This window comes from Dasypus novemcinctus, chromosome 8 (assembly GCF_030445035.2).
Source record: "Dasypus novemcinctus isolate mDasNov1 chromosome 8, mDasNov1.1.hap2, whole genome shotgun sequence".
In the NCBI taxonomy this organism is placed as follows: Eukaryota; Metazoa; Chordata; class Mammalia; order Cingulata; family Dasypodidae; genus Dasypus; species Dasypus novemcinctus.
In genome coordinates this window covers 115,470,436-115,491,238 of record NC_080680.1, presented here as the reverse complement: position 1 = coordinate 115,491,238, position 20,803 = coordinate 115,470,436, and the positions used below count along the sequence as shown (strand labels likewise).

Sequence of the window (20,803 nt, the reverse complement as noted above, 5' to 3'; positions counted from 1 at the left end):
AGGTATTCAGCTTTTAGAGATTACTGCGTCAGTTATCTGGCTTCCTAGTTTCCAGTATTTTAAATCTCTTTGCCATCATTTTAGTGAAGTTTTGGAGGAGAGCAGAGTTACATGCATGTTCAGTCCACATTGACTGGAAGGCTATCGTAGTCTCTTTCAACTGCATGTGCTCCCCTTGAACAGTCTTCCCAGAACAGCCGTGCAGAAAAAGGAACTCAACTACACCAGCTGCCGTCGGTCCTTTTTTCTCCTGTGTTTGTAATGTTGCCTAAGGTTGAATTAGCCTTTTCATCAACTTCACTGATATTAGCTTGCTGTCCACCAAAAGACCTAAGACAACTATTTTTTTCTCCTGTTCTTGTGATGTTGGATGTTTAAAAACCTAAGTATAAAATTTGACGTTTTCCCCAGGAAAGTTAAATTTGTTGCTTTTGCTCAGTTTGAGACTGTCATGAGCTCTTGGAATTCTGACTTTATTATCCAAGGTATTTAGTTACTATTCCTTTCTCAAGTTTGCATTTTCTGATAATTTGGTCAGCAAGCCATTTATGGCTTCACATAGTTTATTGATAAAAATAATTTTTATTTCTTTTCAAGACCCTCTCTGAGTGGTCACTGGTCCGAAATTGCTCAAGACCATTCCAGCAGTTCAGAATATCCTTGGCCCTTATTTTTGTGGGTATTTCCCCCACCTTATCCCCAGAGATATTATTAGAGATGGGATCAACATATTTTAATAAAATTCAGGTTTATCATGTGTTCCCCAATCTTCCATTTTCCTGAGTCTGTCAAGAAAGGATATGATAGTAGCCAGGCATGGCTTACTCAGGGTCTTGTGTGCTGGCCCTTACTGTCCATCTTTTTCTTTGTGAGGTGCCTACAAACCCTTCCTTCGATATTCTGTGCCAGAATTTTACCTAGAGATGGAGTTACGCTCAGTCATAAAGTGTGTGGCATTCAGTCTCTTCCCCTTTTTTAGCAACGAGGATGCTGACAAGGTTTTCACGCTCCATTCCTCTTGTCCTCCATATCTTGAAGGTTACCGACAGCTGCTCAGCAAGTCCTCTTGGTGCCCGCACGTGGAACTTGCCTGTACCACCAGGTGTGAGCTCTTCTGTAGGAGACAGAAGAGGCAGCATCCTCTCTCACTCTCTCTGTTCCAGGAATTCTTCACTGTTCCACCATGTGGAAGATATTCAGTACATATTTGAGTCATATTGTTTATTTGAAGCAGCTGAAGGTTCTTTCTGTCTTCGCTCACCTACCCACCTATTAGGGCTTCAGTGCTTACAGACCAATGTTGAGTCTCATCCCACTAAATTCCAGTGGTACTTGTAAGGTTGTACTGCCTTAACCTGTGTTAAGGTGTGAAATATGTAGATTTATTGAAAAACACCTTCTCAGACTGCCTGATGGTGTTCCAAGCATTGTACTGGGCATTGGGGATAGAGGAACGAGCCAGAAGCTTTTGCTGCTGTGGAGCTTTCCACCAGCAGGGTGGAGAGGATTCCAGAAGTGGTACAGTGAGGTGTTGCGTATCATCTCCATCCTCTGCACATGTTCTGTTGACATTGGAGAGCATATGTGTGATGTTAACCTTGCTCCAAAAATTTTCGTTGAAGACTGTCTATAGTCTTTCTTTCCATGTCATCTCTGATATGTACCAACTTCATTGCCACCACCCTAGTCCAAGTCACTGTTGTCTCTTGCTTAGACACCTGCAGTCCATTATTGACACAGCAACCTGTGTGATCAAAAAGATAACTGAGAACACATCTCTTTTGAGTTTAGGTGCCTCCAGAGGATTCCATCTCAGTTGAAATATAACTCCTAGACTTCCTGTCTAAGTCATCTGGCTCCACCTACCTCTTGTCTTCTACACCTGGTACTTTTCTCCTTAATTCATTTTGTTTTTGTCTGCAGGATCCTTCCTCTTCTCTCTGACCGGTTCCGCCTTAGATCTGCCAGGCTTGCTCCCTCAGTTCCGAAACAGCCATTCTGTCCCCACTCAGTCATTTTCTATTCTTTACTTGGCTCTATTTTTCTTTCACCTTGATCATTGCCTGAAATTATTTCTGTATTTTTATTGGCTTTCTCCATCCACAAGCTCCATAAACACAGGTATTTTGTTCACTGCTGCATCCCCCTACTTGAAACAGTGTGTGGCATCTAGGAGATGCTCAGACTATGCTTGTTGAATGAACGATGCATTTTAGTATTGGTGTACACTGTTTCGACCTTCCATTTTCAGTTCAGAGCCCTTCTTATGCAGTAGGCCAGTTTCTGGGCAAGGCATGCTTCCAGACTTAATGAGGTTCCCTCTGCATGTTCGAACTGTGCAAAAACTAAATTCCATTCTTTCCTGCCATCTGTGTAACCAGTGGTTAACCTTCCACAAGCTTCTTACTCCTGACATAATAACAAACAAAAAGACCAACTGTGACTCCAACTCCTTCGGTTTCCTAACTTCTAGGCATATTTCTCAGATTTCTGCTGCTGGTTTTCTTGTTATCCCATAATCGTGACAGGCTTTCTCCCAATTCTTGGATTCCTACTGTCAGGCCTTGTTAGGCTTGTTTGTAGCATTGGATAGTGATTTTCTAGAAGATTCTGACAAATCCTTAGTTTTATAAATCCTCTTACAGATCCTCATTCCTTTACTTCTTCCTCTATGTTCCCTGGTATCTTCCCCCCCCCTCATCCCCCTCCCCCTTAATTCCACTGGACATGGAAAAGGCTTTGTGAAGGAAAGGAATGGAACTTGGCCTTGGATGAGTAGTAAGTGCAGTGGAACACCAACCTGAAGGAATGTTGTGAGTCAGGAATAGCTGTGTGAAATGCATAATATGTTTGGCAGAAGTAGTTTGGGATGACTGCAGTGTGTGTTCTGGCTGGAAAGGTAGATTATGACCTTCATTGCTAGGCTCAGGGATTTGGAGGTTTTGAACACTGATGTCATGATATTTTATACTTCTAGTGTAGGAATTATTTTGTTCTCTCTTACATTATAGTAAATTGAAGTCAAGGGACTTTTTTCCTGTTTTAAACAGCACTAATACAGTAGCTGGCACATAATGAGTGTTCAATGTTTGAGTTGAATTGAATTCCGATGAGAGGATTTTGTTTTTCCAAGAATCTAGAAGGTCAGATTTTATCTTTTTAATTAATCTAATGGAGATTATTGCGTATTTTATAAGAGTCTGAACTATGGATATTCATTTTTTGTCACCTTTGTATCTCCCATATCACTCTTCCCATTTATAATATTTGATCACCACAACAAGCAGTGTTTTCATCAGGGAAGGGCCTGGGGGATATTTAGCTTCCTCTGTAATGTCCATTGGGTCCCCTTTCTTCGATAGGACAATTAATATTTTCTGAATCTTCAGGGCACTGCTGTGCAGAGGCATCTTCATGCACCACCTTCCAATCTTGAAAAATTCTGGAGCCTGCATTAAGACCAACTTTGTGTGTTCCAAATCTTAGAAGTTAAAAAGTTATAAATTCACTTAGCTAGTAAGCAAAATAGCTGGGATTAGAGCACAGGTCTTATATTATTTCCTTTCCTTTGTTTTTTAGATACCCCATATTCCATTTATGGCTGACAGATGGCCTATTGGTCAATTGAAAACAGTGCAATTTGTGCAGCTTTGGCTGGTACACATGCTAAACGGGGGCCTTTCCCATTCCTAAGGGATACAAGCAAATCTAAGACCTTTGGCCTTTTTTGTGACACTTGCATGAAAATAAGTAATGAAAAAACAAATATTATTTTTAGAATAATTTAATTCAACAGGTTTAATTTTGAATTTTCTTGTGCTTTCAGCAGTGGCATTGTAATTCTTAAAAAAAAGGTTTTTCTCCAGTTGGCATTGACTATTGCTCTTGACTGATCATTTTGATTAGGTGAAGAGTTACCAACATTTATTTCTAGAACATAAATTGCTGATGAGTTAGGGGGAGTGGGTTATTCCATACTGTCAACATGTTACTATGGAGAGCTTTTTAAAAACAGAAAAATGGGCTACATTTTGCTTTCATGAATGCTTGCTAGCTATGTTTTCTCTCTTTTTTTTCCTGTTCTGATTGAACAGGTGTCCACTGATTTGAAAATCCATATGTAAACTCAGGGTACTGGGCTCTTAGACCATTTCATGATGGATGATTTGTGTAAAACTGCAACTGAGTGGATTTCGTTCGCGCAATAGGAGTCTCAATATGAGTCCATTGCTAAAAAATGTTATGCTCTGAGTATATTGTTTCATTCTTTACCTGCAGTTGCAGAGCAGTGATAGCTCATCCCACTGTACACATCATATCATAGTTCATTAACCTGCTTGGCATTGCACTAGAATTACTGTTTTTTTTTGTTTTTTTCTCAACAGCCTGTGCCTCCTGTTTAGTCTTAGTAATATTACCAATAAACTACTTTTATGAGCTCTCATGCTCTTTAGAGATCTAATAGCATTTTTAAATTGTGAGGAACCCTCAGCCCTGTTGTCTTCTGCTTTTTATCCACACCCACACAGTCACGTTAATGAATATGATAGTTCTCTAACTTATTATTTCTCTATGCATACAGATATGTTTCCCACTGCTAAAAGATACAATATCAACATTGATGTTAGAGACAAAAAATAGTGAGTAAAGCTAATAAAAAAAATATAGCCTAAATTAGTACAATTTTGTTTCTGCTCATTATAGCCAACTTTTATTCACTCATTCATTAGATAAAGAACTAATTCTCATCTTCCTGGATATTGTCCCTCAAGCAATATGAGACTTCTCCTTTCCTGCTTTTATTCCATTTAGCAGTATATTTTTTATACCAGCATTCTGTTCAAAGCTCTCCCAAGGCTTTGCCCTCCCTTTACCCATAATGCCTTTGTCATTGAGCAAGAATTGTACTGGCCTTTTTGAGAAAGCATCTTCGCTCCTGCATCACTGTTTTCACTTCAGATGTTCTCGTTTGAAAATTTTCTCCCTTCCCTTCAGATCCCATCCTGATGCACCAGTTCATATTCCTTCCTTCAAGAGGCCTTCGCCCGTCACCCACTGTGACTGCTCCCTCTCTGAACACTTAGCTCTTAATCATATATCATCTTGGGTGTTGCTATCTGAGTGTTTCAGGCCATCTACCTAGAGAAATTGTGAACTTTCTAAAGCATAGAGATGAGGCCCTTTCATTCTGGGTATTCAGACAGATTGAATTAAATAGGAACAGCTCTTAATTATTTATCAAGTGTTTCTTTTGTTATTATGTGTTGCTACATATAGTGTTGTAGCCTCACAGCTGTTACAGATGAGAAATTTAAGGTGCATGGAGGTTAAGTGAGTTGCCCCAAGATCAGAATGTAGCTTTGCAGTGGAGCCAGGATTTGAAAACAGGTTTGTCCAGCATCAAAGCCTCTGCCTTTTGTACTCTGCCTTTGTGCATGCCAAACTTCTTTGCATCTTCAATTCAGAATATGTATTTTTTTAATGAAGAACTGAAAGAATGAAGTATATGTCTTTAGTTTCTCTTAACATGATGTTCTGCTTTGACAGATATTGACTGAGTATTGCTACTCCCTGCAAGTTCAGGCTGTAAAGGATAAAAATTTAGCTCTTCTTAACCTCACAGCCCTCGAATCTGATGGATAGGTAGACAGAGATGTAGATATGGATAATCAATATATATATGGCTATATAAATATACACACACACTTATACATACACATTTATGTTACCTATATACAAGGCAGGGTGAAATAAAGTCTATAAAATAGATGTAAATAGTGCTGTGGGTCCTTGGAAAAGATTATCATTTCTAATAGGAGGAATTAGAGATGGTCCCAGAGTCAGCATTTGTTCTGGGACTTGAAGAAAGGCTAGAAGTTGGGTAGGAACTTGGAGATTGGGGTTCACGTTCTTATACCACCACTTACTAGCCAGGTAAACTTGGGAAAATTCGTTAATAGATCTGATCCCTGGTTTCCTCATTAAGTAGCACCTTCCCAAAGGGTTGTTGAGAAGACTGTAGGAAAAAGTGCATGAAAATCTCTTAGCATTGTGCCTAACATATAATACGCACTCAGTAAATGTTAGCTGGATTAATGAATATAATTAATGGAGGAAGCATATAAGCAAAGGCCTGGAGGAAACTTGAAGGTGAGGTTGAGTTTATGGCAGGGTTTAGTCCCACATGATGTGACACAGTGGCCTGAGCCTTGAAAGGCAGGTTGGGAAGCTGAGCTTCAACGAATCATTTCACCCTTAGAATATTATTTTCTATTCTCAAGACAGTGGGGAGAGCCATTTGAGTTGTTGTTTTTGCTTTGTTTTGACAGAGAAGTGATGTGTTGTAACTTGGATTTTGGGAAAATAACATCTAAGAATGGAAAAATAAGCCGAAGATGAGTTTAGAGAGACTGAGAGGCTGAGGCAGAAGAACATGAGAGAGCTGATCCGAGTTGAAACCTGTGCAGGTGATGGGTACAGAGAGGGAGGAGCGACTGTGTGAGCTTGCAAGCTCCCACTATTTCATTACAAAGTGTTATTTATATAGAGATGTTTTTAGGCTTATTGTTCAGATTATGAAACCCATATAGGTTTATTATAGAGAAAAGTTTGAGGAATAAAATGAAAATCACTGATAACCCCAATATATAGAGATAACACTGTGAACTTTTATCTCCTTTCCAAATTTAGGGTATCACTCATACCCAATATTAATCAAAATAATAGTTTCTTCTAATCTTCACTGTCATACTTTACATAATTACATCTATTTCCAAATAAGGTCACATTCTGAGGGGTGGGAGTTAGGACTTCATATCTTCTTGGGGACACAGTTCAATCTATAGTAGATACATAATATGATTTCAAAAATTAAGTCAAAATCAGTTTGAAAAATACCTAATCAAGTTTCTTTCCTCTCAAAATGCACAGTAAATAGTAAAAGGCCTGGAGCTAATCATAAACATTGTTGATCCAACGATGAGAAAGTGGTGTGAGGAAACAAGCATCCTCTACTCCTGTAGGGTGTAATCAGGCAGCCATAGCGCCATTCGGCATGACGCTAAGTTTACATCACACATGGTAGCTCCAGCTTTGATTTCAGTTCTTTGATGAAAAAGAATGTGTTTTCACAGCACCAGGATGGTAAACATGTTCCAGAGTTTGAGCATGTCAGAAGTTGTAGGATAGCTCTGAACTTTGTAAATTCATCTTCAGAATTTTGTGAATATTGACTGTTTTTGTTGGTCACATTTTACTTCCAGCTCTTGGATTTTGTTCATGAAAATGTGAGCCATACCCCTGGAACAAATGCTTGATAATTCAGGTCTGTTTTTCAGTGATTCACTTAGAAGACAACAATAGACACTAAAGGTGTGATTTGTTCTTACAAAAATGTATGAATCTCTTTGAAATAATTTTTAATAAATATTCTCTAATTTTCAAATTCAGTGATTCCATTGAGTTTGGGGCTGGTCAGCAATGGAGAATAACACAGCCTCCCGTTGCTGGAGTCACATATCTCGCCTGAGTCAGAACACTTGTATTTCCCTGATCTGTCATCAGTCCTCCTGGCTTTTCCCCTACAGTTTCAGTGTTGGGATGTCTTGTCACATCACTGAAGAAAACGATTTTGTGAGCCGCCGGGGGGTCTGACAAGTTGAGCCACTCAAAGCCCTTTAATTCCAAGTGTCCTTGATCTGAGGAAGCAGCTTAGTAAATCTCTTGAACAAGTTTTCATAACCTAGCCATCTGATTGCATTAAAGTAAACCTCCATGCTGTGCTTCACCTTCTTCCAAATATCCCGTGAATCTGTGATGATTGAGGCCATGTAGCCCGAAGAGCTCAGTCTCAGCCTGTCACTTCCTTCGTCACTCTGCACAGGGAGCCTGATTTGTTCATTCGGTCCGTAGTTATTGAGCATTTCTCTGTGCTGGCAGCTGCTCTCGGTACTGTGGACACAGCCAAGAACACCAGCCTTATTTTCTAGTGGATGAGACAAGTAAGCAAATAAATAAAATATACAATTTAGCAGATGGAGACAAGCGCAGTGGAGAAAGGTAAGGTAAGGAAGGGGGGTGGGTGTGGGTGTCATTTACAGTAGGATGGTCAGGGAGAGCTTCACTGAGACAATGCATTTGAGCAGAAACCTGAAGGAAGTGAGGGGGCAAGCCAGCGTCATGAATAATACATTTCTGGAAAGAGAGTATTCCAGGCAGTGAGATCAGCAGCGAAAAAGTCAGGAGTTTTGGAAGCAAACGGAAGGGGCAGGGTGGGTGGAGGAGCGGGTGGAGGGGGGATAGGTCCCAGCAGTCAGGCAGATCACCTAGGGCATAGTAAGGACTGGCTTTTTTCCTTTCTCTTCCTTTTCCTTTGAGGTACGGGGGCTGGAGACTGATCCTGGACTGTGCGTGTGGGAAGCCGGCGCTCAACCATGGTGCCACTTCAGCTCCCCTGGGTTTTTCTGTTTGTTTGCTTGTTGTTTGTTTCCTTGTTTCTAGGAGGAACCAGGGACTGAACCTGGGACCTCCCATGTGAGACGCAGGCGCTCAACCACCCGAGCCACTTCCACACTGGCTTTTGCTCTGAGTGAGGCAGGAAGACCTTGAGGGGTTTTGAGCAGAGAACAGTGTGCTCTGGCTTTTGTTTTAAAACGGTAGCTCCCTTAACTGAGACCTCGTGTTGAGGGACAGGGGCCAAAGCACATAGAACCTTATTGTGGTAATCCCAGGAGAGAGACTGGTGGCTGCCACCAGGTGATGAGAAATGGTCAGATTCTGGACGTCTGTGGAGTTAGGGCTACCAGCATTTCCTGGTGCATTGGATGCATGCTGGGAGAAAGAGAGGGATAAGGCTTTCCATGTGAACACCTGACAAGGTATACCGGGCTGGGGAAGGTTGTAGATGGGGCGTGTGCGGAGATCAGGAGGTTGGCGGCAGACACACAGCTGAACCCAGCAGTGGACGTGTGTGCGGTCAGCCTTATCGCCGAGTGCATCTGAGAAATTTACACACACGTACCTTGTCATTGCAGGTTCTCCATCGAGGACAAATTGTTTAAGCTTTTCAGTGTTTAAATCAACTGTCTTCAATTTCTTGATGGCAGGGACTTCATGTCTATTTGCTAACTGGGTTTTAAAAAAATCTCAAAGCTCAGATGGGGTGCACTCTGGTAAGAAGGTTTCATTACACCCAGTGACTCTATGATGAAATTCATGTTTCTATTGTCACACCGTGTAGGTGGACCTGGAAAAAATAAGCAAAGGAACACATTGCAACACTTAAAAAAATAAACCCCATTTTGTGCAAAAGCAGGCATGGAAAACAACAGGGCTGATGGCAAAAATAGTGTTGGGACAGAACAGGCAAAACTAAAGGAAATTTGTGCCCAAATAGTCCCAATAACTGTGCTAATAAAAACCTAGCACAGTTAACTATCTTCATTTGCACCCAGTATCACAGTCATTAAATTCTTTGTAGTCCTAAACCCTGGGGCTCATGGTTTCCTTGAGAAGCAGGTCTTGGAGGGTATTTGTGTCTAGCATATAGACCATTTTCCTCAGAATTAAAGATCCGATCCAGTGTGCATCCTTCTTAATTAATCCATTGTTTTAATACAAGGAGAAATGTTTTTGCAGCTTTCTCATCTGCACTTGCAGCTTTGCCAGATAGGAAAGTGTAGTGGTTTTTGAAGCCACTAAATTAGTAACCACTTATGCTAAATAAAGTATGTCACTTCTGTAAATTTTTCAGCTTTTTTTTTTTAAGGTCTTATATTGCTAAGGCTTGCTATTTAATAATCACCAGAAAACTTGTATCTGATTGCTTGCAAGCATTAATGTGCTAGGAAAAATCACATATGAGCTAACGTGACCTCATCATTGTACTGACATCATTCATCGGCTTGCCAGCCGTGTGTGAAGTAATGCATATCAAAGAAATACATTGTGGCAGGACAGACTGTTCTGACCTAGAACTCTTTAGATCTGATATAGAGCCCTGGGCCAAACTCAGATCTACCTCCTTATAAGATAGTCTAGCATTTTTCCATTTAAAATGGGTATAAAGTAAGAAAAACACTAAAACTATCTCAATAATATAGTCAACAAATTTTTTACAATATTCAATATATATTCCTTAAAAGAACTGTTAAAAACTAGGAAGAGAAATGACATCTTTAGCACTGTCTTGAACCAATAGTGAATATTGTACTTGACAATGACATATTACAGAATTTTCTGTTTACTTCAGAAACAGATAAGCAAACTTTCTGTCACCATTGGCATTGTTTTAAAAGTTCTTGCTAGTACAATAAGTCATAAAACAAAAATAAGCAGTGTATAGTGATCAGAAAGGACATGAAATACAAAAACAGGAGAATCAACGGAAAATTGTTAATAAGGGCTATATATGATGGTAAGTATAGAAAAATCAAATATAGTGTTCCCAAATATTAGAAATAATTGGTTAGAAAAATATAATAGGAAAAAAAAATCCCATTCACCATTTCAGAATACTTAGAAATAACCTGAACAAGAAATATTTGCAATTGAAATGAAGAAAATATAAAACCTGGGAGAGAGAAAAAAATGTAAAAGAATTGGAGGTGCCTGCCTGGTTCCTATATGCAAAAATGGGAATATTGGGATATGACATGTTTTCCAATCCATTTATAAACTTAACATAACTTAACATTATTTGAAATAAAAATTACTATATATATTTGTAGAGGAGCTTGGCAAAATGATTCTAAGCAGTAAGCATAAAGGAGGGGACTAATGTGAGGTGATAAAGCTAGTCCATACTGCGATGCAGTTGGCATAGTGGCTGTGAATTGAGGTGTTGGAGGTAGAGTACCTAGGTGCCAGACCTAGTTCTGCCACCACCCAGCCATGTGATCATGGCCCAGTTACTTCATCTGTCCACGCCTGAGTTCCCTGACCTGTAAAGCATGAGATTAACGAAGTAATACTAATAAAAAGCTGAGCATACCCCGGCACATGGGAAGTATGCAGTAACTGTTCGCTGAGGTTGTGTTGTTGACACAAGGCTAATGGAAGAGAATAGTCTAAAATGAGACCACAGTATCAATAAGAATTTATTGTTTTTTAAAGGAACCATTTTGAAACAACAATCAGACATTATATTAAAAAATTTGGGATTCTTCATACTACACATCAAAATAATTTCCATCAAACCCTGAGCAAGTAGAAGAAAATGATATCAGATAGCTGAAGAGCGTCAAAGCAGTGAGAAAGGTTCCAAGGCAAATTGACTTGGTTACACAAAAATTTACACTTATGTATTAAAGAAAACTCCCAAAGTGTCTGCAAGCCGAGGCACTTGGAGCGATGTGTTGGTAAACAACTGGCTCTCCAAGAGGAAGGAAAACCTTATTTGTAGTATTTGTTGATTTCCATGGTGCATATATCCCCCCCATGATTTGATCCCAGACTAGCCACATGAAGTTCTGGAATGAGGTCCTAGGAAGGGATGATTACAGGCCACACGCCTGAGCTGGCACAGGCTGGGTCTAGCTGGTAGCAGCACCCACTGGCCTCGGCATGGCAGAGCATGCCAAGAAACCACCCAGAGATGGCTTCCAGGCCAGAGCGTATTCTTGTTTGAAGCTGCCTTCCCCAGGAAGCATAGCAGATAAATGAGAATAAAAATTCACTGCGTTGTTTCATGGAGAGGATCTTGTCAAGGAACTGGACTTGCAAAGGGCCTCTGGGGTGGAGAGAGCCCTGTCGGGTGGCTGGGGAGCCCTGGGAGCAGCTCCTTTAGGGTCAAAGTCACACAATGGCTGAGGACTAAGGGAGAGAGATGTTGCTAGGCAAACGCTTGGCAGAAAAAGAGCAGTTGGAGCACAGCAGCGAGTGTTTCTCTCTGGACTTCTCCTTCTGAAGTCCCAAGATACTCTTGGCAGACATCTGTGTTTTACTGTCTTTGCCTCTTTTTGATATTTCTACTCTCATTCTCTCTTCTTTTGATCCCCCACCCCACCCCCCTGAGATGGCTCTCTCAGCTTTTGCTTGTTTATGCTCGTTGTCTGCTTGTTGTCTGTTTTTTTCTTTAGGAGGCCCTGGGAACTGAACCCAGGACCTCCCATGTGGGAAGCTGGCACTCAATTGCTTGAGCCATATACGGTCTCTGCTCGTTTACTTTTGCTCATTGTTTGTTGTTGGCTTGTTGACTAGCTCATTGTTTTTGCTTGTGGTCTGCTCATTGTTCTTTTGTTTTTCTTCCTTAATGTCTGTTTGTGGTCTACTCATTGTTTGTCTTCTTTATGAGGTACTGGGAACCAAACCTGGGACCTCCCATATGGGAGGCAGACTCCCAACTGTTGAGCCACATCCACTCCCCTTCTTTTGGTTTTGATATTGTTCAACTACCATCTACAGTGGTTTTTCCAGTGACTTTTTTTTTTTTTTGCACGTGGTTACCAGGAAGATCGGTCATTGGAGTGGTGGTCTGTGAGAGCAAGGAGGGTTGTCTCACTCTCTAGACAGTGACATGGTGACCAAGGTGATAGCTTGTAGTAGAGGCCAGTGATGTGTGAAAGGAGCCTTGTGTACCATCTCATGTATGTAGGACAAAGAACCTCTGTCGAGGCTTGTACTTCTTATTCCACAGTGGACTAGAGCTGGCCATTTGGCAACCTAGCTTGAGATGTACCATCTGTTGGGGACTGAATCATGTACCCTACACAGGTCATGTTCAAGTCTTATTCTGTGTTCCAGTGAGTGAGAATCCATTTGCAAATAGGATCTTAGAAGATGGTATTATTAGTTAGGGTGTGGCCAAAATAAATGAGGGTGGACCTTAATCCATATGGCTAAAATCCTATAAGCAAAGGACACAGTCAGGGAAGCCAGATGTAGGAGCAGCCAGAGAGAGAGCACCATGTGATGGAGGATTGCTGGAAAGCTATTCCTGGAATGTGACAGACTTTGGAGAATGCGTGGCCTTGCCAATTCCTTGATTTTGGACTTCTGGCCTCTAAAGCCATGAGCCAATAAATTCCAATCATTTAAGCCACCCATTCTGTGGTATTTGTCATAGCAGCTCTGGCAAACTAATACATCATCTTAGACAGTGCTGTCTGTGATCCTATCTGCAGTTCCAATAGAAGATTGGTTTCTTTTATTTTTATTTGTGAGATTGTAGGTTTGCACAAAAATCATACAGAAAATACAGAGTTCTCAGGTTATCCCCTTCTCTCCATTAGCACCTTGCATTAGTGTGGAGATTGGTTCATTCTTAGGACAGCTGTGTTGAAAGAAGCAGCATTTAATTAGATTTCAAGGACATGAAGACTGCTGAATATGGGAGCAATGTTAGAAATCTCATGGTTATTTTGAAGCCTGTGATTGAGGATCATTACTTTGGGCAATACAGAAAGAACCAGTTGCATAGGGTAGGATAGGGGTGCAGAGAGTGGAGAGGAAAAACAGTTACTTTTAAGGGGTATTCTTATGAGAAAAGTAACTTTATCAGACACTTAGAGGACTAGCTAGTGGGTTGCCATATTTGGACACAGTCTGGTCAAGATGTAAACTGGGTCTGCTTGAGCTTGGGACTTGGCTTTGGGGATGGAAAAAGTGATTTCTTATGAGTGGGCTGTTTTAATGACCCATTGGATGTAGAAATTTACAGATGCTCATGTTTTAGATCATACATTTATTCAAGTTTATTAACATTAATTTTTCTTGGTTGATCTTTAAGAATGAGTTTAGTATCTGTCATTTACAGGGCTATTTGATAATCAGTGTTCCTCCTCACTTATTTGGGCATTTTTAGTCTTTTTGTGTGATTTTTTTTCCCTTTAGTCACTTTAGATCTTTAGCTAGTTTTCATTAATTCAGCTTCTGATGTCCTCATTTATTTTCCTGAAAACCTTCATTGATCATGGACCCATTGAAGGGTTAGAAGGCACTGTGATGGTCCTTTAATCCAACTATCCATGTGATGCATGACTCCTCTATATTATGTTTTTTCCATTTCAGACTTAAATTTGATGTCTTGATTTTTAATGGCTGGACTTTACTAAAAAGTAGATTTGGGGGCTATAGCATCCTCAGATCCTGGACTCACTTGCAGATGACCAACTGGCCATACTTTGGGCTCGCTGAGGGACAGCTGGTTATCTGCTCCTGAAGCACTGATACCCACTACAGGGCTCCCTGACCTATAGCTTTCAGCCTCCTCTGGCCAGGTGGTGGTGGACTTGGGACCCAGATTCTAGGATCAGGCTAAACTCATACTGTCGTGCTCTGGGACCTCCCTCCATGGTTGTGATCTAGTCAGGGGGAGGGAGGTTTATATTAAAAGTCCACTCCAAGCCTGGAAAAGGGTAAAGTTGAAAGTGAGTGTCCTTTCTGAGTCCATCTCAGGAGATAACGATTATTAACAGGCAGTCTGTATATACTCTTCCAGACTCTAGGTACACATGATAAGCTCTGTTGTCCTGCTGCTTCATCTGTCTCTAGCTCTGTGGTTATGGTGTGAACACTGCCTGGCACCTTCTGGGAAGCTAGTGGACAGTCGGAAGGTGGATGGGTGCGGTAGAGCTGGGTGACGGGAAGGAGGTTCCATGACTCCTGGAGCAACAGCAGCTCATTAGCATGAACTGGCCATTTGGCAGTAATGGTGCTTCTACCCTGAGAGGCAGGACTGCCAGAATCTGCTGCCCTGGCACCCCTTCCCCAACACAGTCTGAAAGGGCAGAGTTAGTGTTGATCTCTCAGGCCTTACTTTTTAGTATAACTGGTCAAGTACAGATCTTGGTGCAAAATCAGTCACAGCGTGCGTGCCTCTGCCCAGTCCAGCCCCTTTTGTCCAACAAGTTCATTCTTTCTGTAGCTGTGTTTATTCCAGTCTGGTTTAGCCTTGGCATGTGCATCCTTTTATCTCTTTAAGATGACTTCTAACTCTGTTCTGGTCTACTTTATATGCCCCCCAAATGGCTCCCTCATCTCTTTTCTTGTTTTTGCTAGTGGTTTCTGCTTGTTGCTTTTGCTTGTTACCTGCTCGTTGTCTGCTCATTGTCTGTTTTTTCTTTAGGAGTCACAGGGGATGAATGTGGGACCTCCCGTGTGGGAGGCAGGTGCTTAGTTGCTTAAGCCATATCCATTCCCTGCTCGTTTGTTTTTGCTCACTGTTTGCTCATTGTCTTGCTAGTTGTTTTTGCTCATTGTCTGCTTGTTTTTTGTCTTCTTAAGGAGGCACTGGGAACTGAACCTGGGACCTCCCATGTGGGAGATGGGCACTTAACTTTTTAAGCCACATCCACTCCCTTTATGTTATATTTTAATTCTCCTTACCGTGAGGGATTGGATTGTTCTATGAAAATCAACATTTTAACTAGTCATTCTAGTAACTTGTGATTTCTCTGAAAAATGCTTTTATTTATCAAATGCCATTATTACCCCAAGTCTTTACCTTAGGTGAGCTATTTTGCTCTTTTCTTGTTGTTTAATGTGGTTCCTATATTCATTATGATCATATGGAGTCCATCATGAAATCAGTACAGTACCACATGTGCAATGCCCAATGTCAGATTATCCCCCGTTTAAAAAATTTTTTGTAATTTTTTATTTTTCAAGATTTAGATTATATAAATGTTATGTCAAAAGTGTAGGGGATTCCCATATCTCCCGTTTCCCACCCCCCCACACTTTCCCCCATTAACAACATCTTTCATTAACAATACATTTGTTATACAATTGATGAACACATATTGAAGCATTGCTGCTAACCATGGTCTATAGTTTATATTATGGCTTATACTTTGCACTGCTCAGTTTTATAGGTTTTGACAAAATGTGTAATGGCCTGTACCTGACATTGCAGTGCCATGCAGGACAATTCCAATGTCCCCAAAATGCACCATATTATAGCTCTTCTTCCCTCTCCTTCCCCTCAGAACCTCTGGTGGCCACTGACTTTATATCAATGGTACAAGTTCTTTGATTGCTAGAATAGTAATAAGTCTACTTTAGTACATAATTGTATTCCCCCCTTATGTTTGTTCCTACCTCAGTCTTAGGATTTTGGGATGGTGATGCCCACTATGTTTCTGATTGAGAAGGTATTTAGATCCCATGGGGAAGATGGATGGATCTGACTTGCCTGCAGTTATAGATACTCAGTTTTTTGGGGATGGGCGTTGTCTGTCATCATCCTTTTGTTAGGTGTCCTGGGCAAGTCCAGTGAACTGGAGAGTAGGTATTGAAGCTCTGCTGAGTTCAGGGCTCAACTGGCATATGAACACCCAGATGATTTAAGTCTCTGGGACATATATTTAATGAGTATGATGCTAATGATAGGCTCAAACAGAAGGGGCAGAAGAGCCAAGTGTAGGGAAATTATAAATGAGTCTAACTCTGTTACATTGGGGAGCATATATTCCAAAGTAAGATCCACTGACAAGATACCAAATTCTTGAGATTGTCTGCCCTGCATTTTTGTCTAAATGTCTCTAGAGCTCTCAGGAGCTCTGCTGTTTGAGGCACTGTTTACTTTGGCAGTCAGTGAGATCCTGATGAGATGTGCCGAAGCGTAACCTCCTAAAGAATGATCTCCTGACTCACTTCGGAAACTTTTAGCCTTAAAAACTCATTTGTATTTCATATTTGGGTCAAGGTCTTTTTCCAAATGCCTTGCTAGTTGGTGCTTGGTAATAATTCCTCAGTGCCAGGGAGGCTCATCCCTGAGAGTAATATCCCATGGTGGGGGCAGGGAGAGGGGGGGAAGGTAGTATGTTTTTATGCTGAGTTTGGCTTAGGGAGAGTCCACATTTGAGGCTACAAGGAGGCTTTTGGAAAGTAACGTTTAGGCAATATATAATACTAGGTTAAGTTTCAAATTCACAAGAAAATGTTAGTAAGTACAACCATCGATATCAAGGGACTGGCATAATGGTCTCCTTCGCTTGGCACTGCCCATGTACTCAGGCGACTCTTGTTACTCTATTAGAGAATGCAGCAGGACTTCCTAGGATGGGAATTCAGTACTCTTTTGATTATTGTGTGGGTCTCCACCCACTGAGGCAGCATCCCAGGAACACTTGAACATATTCATATGCCATAGAGGCATCCCCCAGGTGCACCCCTCCCCACACATCCCCCCATCACTGACACCCCACCTCCCTGCCATAGTTGTGACCCTTCTGAGATTCAAAACTTCCCCCAAAATAAAGCAAAATAATAATAATAATAACCCCCTTTAAGTATTTTTGTGTAATTTCTTTCATATATATCTCAGCTTTATTGAGATATAACTCACATGCCATAGAATCCACCCAATTCAAGTGTACAATTTAGTGGTTTTTAGTATATTCACAGTTATGCAACCATCACCACAATAAAATTTAGAACATTTTTCATTTCTCTAAAAAGAAACCCAATTAGCAGTCATTCTTCATTTCCCCCAACTCTCCCTGCCTCCCCTTGGTAAGCACTAATCTACTTTCTGACAACAGATTTGTCTATTCTGAACTTATTATATAAATGGGAACAGGTAGTGTGTGGCCTTTTGTGTCTGGCTTCTTTCACTCAGCATAATGTTTTCAAGGCTCACTCATGTTATATCATGTATCTTAACTTCATTCCTTTTTACTACCAAATAATATTTCACTGTTTGGATTCATTTTCTGTTCATCAGTTGAAGTACATTTGTTTGTGATTTCTCAATAGCAGAGTAGCACTTTCAGCATTATTACTCCTTTGGAAATCCAAACAAGCATTGTACAAAATGTAGGTGGGAGTTACCGATGGCTAGGAGGAAACATGATTGCAGGTGTTTTCTTCAAACATCAAGAGTAATAGTTGGCCATTTGGAAATTATCTTTGAAACCAAAATACAAAATAATGTTAATACAATGCTATTCTTGATTATGGTCTATTGTTTTCCTACAAGAAAAAAAGTAACTATTTTTTAAAGAATGGTTTAAATTAAGGTGCAGAATGTACTATGGTATTTTTGCCACAATCCTTAAGCCTGTTGTTTTCCTATTTCCCCTTATCTGTCACATAGATCTTTCCACAATGACTGCACTAGATAAACTAACCACAGTCAACACACAAAGCAGAGTGGTTAGAGGTCTTAAGAGCCTGTCTGTGTGCTTCACTTACCCACTCTACTAACTGCTTGTGTGACTTGGGCAAGTTACTTATCAACATACCCACCCTCACCACATGAGTTTTCTTATCAGTAAAATGGGAATAATAAGAGTATCAATTTCATAGACTTGTTTTGAATATTAAATGGTTAATATTTGAAAGCAGGACATAGAATATGCTCAGCAATAATGTTAGCTATAGTCTGCATCTTTGTATGATGACTGGTGTTCAGCAGTAACTTGAAGTATCTGTAAAAAAGCAGATTATTTTGGTAACATTTTTTTCCAAAGATTTATTTATTTATTTCTCTCCCCTTCCCCCCCCCACCCCAGTTGTCTCTTCTCTGTGTCTATTTGCTGCGTTTTCTTTGTCCGCTTCTCTTGTCAGTGGCACAGGAATCTGTGTCTCTTTTTGTTGCGTTACCCCGCTGCGTCAGCTCTCCTTGTGTGTAGCACCATTCCTGGGCAGGCTACACTTTCTTTCGCACTGGGCGGCTCTCCTTAACGGGGCGCACTCCTTGCATGTGGGGCCCCCCCTACACGGGGGACACCCCTGCGTGGCAGGGCACTCCTTGCGGGCATCAGCACTGCGCATGGGCCAGCTCCACACGGGTCAAGGAGGCTCGGGGTTTGAACCGCGGACCTCCCACGTGGTAGACGGACGCCCTAACCACCGGGCCAAGTCTGCCGCCTTTGGTAACATTCTTAAACATGGTATGTCCATGAAATTTTCCACCTTCAATAAATATGTGTGTTTTTGTCCTATCATTTCACCAACCCTTATGTGTGAACTCCAACGGATTGTGTGTTTATAAAAGGAAGGAGAGAGAAGGTAGAACCTAGAGAAGGTAGAACCTAGAGATGAGAAAGATCAAGAGAAGAAGAACAGAAAGATGTAGAGAAGGTAACTAATCATTTAAACTCCAGCATATTTCCTTGCATGTGATAATTATTTATTGAGTGACTGGATTCTTTTATATATTGGTTGACTATGGGATTCTGAATCAGTTTACTTCAAATGCCTTTAAAATGTAAGGTATAAGAAAGGTATTTCATTTTTTTGAAAGTTATTATTAATTTGTTACATTTACCAAGATTGTCTGCAATTGCATACATTCATTTCTTCTGGTTGAATTGCCTTGACAACTCATTTTCCCCTTTTGCAGGCACGCATTTTAGATTGTATATATTATGGGAGCACTTCAGGAGGTTTGAGATAGATATTTGTGGGAATTCGCATTTTTTTTTGTTGCATTATGGTAAAGTTATCTTCATCTTCTATTGGGAAAGGGCATGAACAGTGGGATAGAGTTCTGCCCTAGCTGGGAGCTTTACTAGAATACCTCGTTTACACTTGGAAACAACCATGTGGGGACTGTCATCCTTACGTGCAAGTGGGCAGGCTGGCTTGGCTGATCACACTCCTCTTCAGAAGAAGAACCAGGGTTCAAATCCAGGTCTGAGTTCCTTCTCCCCTCACTGCACCTGGGAAGTTCTCTGCCATTGCCGGCCCTGCATTCTTCAGAGGAAATCGGGCTCCTGCCTATGTGATTCTCAGAGTACAGCTTTCTAATGAAATTTGAAGCGTTCTGATCTGTCAACAAAGTGTCAGGGTGAATGACTTCACCATTTTCTGGTGGTTTTGATGTTTCACCTCCTTATAGCTGCAAGTAAACTGAGGAGATAATCTAGAGAAATGTGAGCCAGTATTTCTCTTTATTTTGTTATTTTTCCACAACTAGCATTAATGGAAATCAAAATGGGAAAAATACATTAGAAATCAAATGTAAACATTTTTCACCTTCCCTGGCAGTGCTTACATTTGCAAGTACTGTGTGTAATAAGAGCATGGATATAATACCATGTTTTTTAACACAACTCTTTATCATAATAGTTTCATATGTTACTTCAGAGTCTTCATAATTGTTTTTATGGTTGCTTAATATTCTATTCTTGTATTTAATGATTTTCTATTCTTGGATAGTCTGTTTTCCTAATTGTATTGAACATCTCACATGCAGTTTTTTTCATTTTTTTAGGTCACTTTGTTAAGTTTTGAAATGTATTGCCAAATTACTTTTCCAAAAGTGCCAGACCAATTTACATTGCTTTCAGTTCCAGCATAGTCTATATGGAATTCCTGTATTTTCTGCACGATTGTTCTGTAAATCCACTTCTCTAATAAATTGAGATAAAATTCACATAACAAAATTTGCATTTTAATCATTTTAAAGTTTACAGTTTAGCAGTTTTTAGTGTATTTAACAATGTTGTACAACCATTACCACTATCTAATTCCAGGATATTTCCATCATCCCCAAAAGAGAACCCATACCTCCCAATTCCCACCTCCTTCCCATTTCCTGGCAACCACTAATCTAATTGCTATTTCTATGGATTTGCTTATTCTGGACATTTTATAAATGGAATCTCGCAGTATGTGGCCTTTTGTGCCTGGCTGCTTTCACTTAGCAAAATATTACCAAGGTTCACCTATGTAGTAGCATGTGTCAATACCTCATTCCTTTTTATTGCCAAATAATATTCCATTGTATGGCTATACCCAGCCTTTACCTCTGAAAATGCTTTTCCATAGGAGTAACATCCTCACCCTGAACCATTATGCTCTGTTTTCCAGAAATATACTGCATCCATGTTTCCCATTGGGTCCATGAGCAAAT

The 20,803-nt window shown here is 40.5% G+C and overlaps 1 protein-coding gene across 8 annotated transcripts in view; it reads left to right on the top strand.

Annotated features, from left to right (window-relative positions):
- Positions 1 to 20,803, top strand: part of SLC44A1 (solute carrier family 44 member 1) — a 211,295-nt gene that overhangs the window by 13,700 nt on the left and 176,792 nt on the right. The window contains exon 1 of one of the 8 annotated variants that reach the window (XM_071217086.1): positions 7,943 to 8,058. The exons of the other annotated variants lie outside the window; for them this stretch is intronic. The gene's annotated coding sequence lies outside the window, so the exon portion shown is untranslated. Of the gene's footprint in view, positions 1 to 7,942; positions 8,059 to 20,803 lie in introns of those variants that run through there. 8 annotated transcript variants of the gene reach the window in all.